The sequence below is a fragment of the Bremia lactucae genome, linkage group LG8, assembly GCF_004359215.1.
Source record: "Bremia lactucae strain SF5 linkage group LG8, whole genome shotgun sequence".
NCBI classification, from domain to species: domain Eukaryota; phylum Oomycota; class Peronosporomycetes; order Peronosporales; family Peronosporaceae; genus Bremia; species Bremia lactucae.
The window spans coordinates 1,360,583-1,362,257 of record NC_090617.1 but is presented as its reverse complement, the minus strand read 5'-3'; positions in this window follow the sequence as shown (position 1 = coordinate 1,362,257).

The following is a 1,675-nucleotide window of genomic DNA, read 5'->3' as shown; positions in this document are numbered from 1 at the left end:
GTTCTTTTGTTTATGTAATCATATTTACGTTTTGTAATTTGTCACTTGCATTGTCTTAATTGACCTTCAAACAGGTACCTTCAAACAGGTAAAAGCTGCCCGTAGAGTGATTATAAATAAAATGAAAAAATTGGATTCTTTTGGACCATGAGCTTTCAGATCTTTTTGTTGCGTGTGCCATATTTTTTCCTATATATTTATTTACGAATACCTAACCAAAAAGACCAAGGTAAATAGCCAGTTTGACGCCAGAAACAGAAGTCGGGAAGCAATTTTTAAATTCGGCGTTAATTCGTCGTTTTTATCGCTTTATTTAGTGTTTTCTTAGGTCAAGCCATTTTGCCATTTTTGACTTGAATGCATTAAATTTTATGTCAAATTTTCTAAGTCAATATCAATAAAAAAATCTTTATTATAAGTTCTCGAGTGAAATACCTTTGACTTTGCAGCTTGTAGGCGCCCTAATTTACATGTCTGTCGTCAGATGCAGCACCGTGAGACGGTCTCTGCCCGCAATGACTGTTGAAACCCAAGCTGATGTTTCACTAATGTCATTTTTGATTATCATAATAGCGTCAAGCAACTGCGGCAGTTCCTTTGAATGATCTACTTAGCCTCAAAGGATTTGCTAGCTAGTCAGGAAATATTTAAATTAATGTTACTTCCCTTCATCTAATTGTGTGAGATATCCTGTGGCTCCGCCTGCTATGTCAAGTTTGTTGATATCGGCCCTGGGGAGGGGCATAAGGTGCAAATAGATAATTAAGAAGGGACATCGGTCGCGCAGATTAATACTCCGGGGGATGAAGCGGGCTAAAGTTGCCCAAATGTAATACAGTCCCCGTTAAGTACACTTGGTGTAAAGGGGTTGGTCAAATCACTTAAATAATGCAATTAGACCCACCACTCGGGTGTGGTTCACATTTGTGACCAACCCTTGTGTATGTGATGCACATAGTTGCATTCATATTAGGAGGAATGACGCCTAGCTTCATCCGTTTCGCCAGGTATTTAGAAAGATAGATTACCGTTATGTTATCTAGCCAATAATAAGTAAAACTCGCAAAACATCTCTTAGTGTTATCTACAGAGATGTCAATTTCAATTGGTAAAAATAGGTATTTGTAATTGAATATAAATCTGTCTGAAAACTACTTTTACTTAGTAAGTGCACACATGGAGCAGGATTACCGCTCCCGTGACGACACTTTACTAGAGTACTTAGTGCGTTGGGTGAGGTCGCTAAGGCGCCCACCACAACTCCTCACTGCACGCAAGAGAAGCCTGTCTAACCGCTTCCTCGCTGTGTCAGAGTGTGTGTCAAAGTCGAGCGTAGCCGCATTAAGACGTGCCCGCTTACACTTGATTAATTGCTTACAAAACTGTGATTGTCTCAGTTTCTCCTTTGGAACTTGTTTTCAAAGGTACCTGGGAACTTTGTCCACAGTTTTTCGAGGACTTATCCCCACAGAATTTTTTTGGGAAGTATCGTCCTCGACTGCCTCTAGCTGCGGTTGCCTACCACAGCGAGATCCTCTACGATCGACTCTCCAGTCGATCTAAAAATTTCGCAGTGTCTCTTATAGACTGGCGTTTGAAACTTTCTTGAATGTTGCTTTGTAAGCAAGCATCCTTAAATCGTACCTATCAACTTATTCAAGTGGTCGAACTTCGA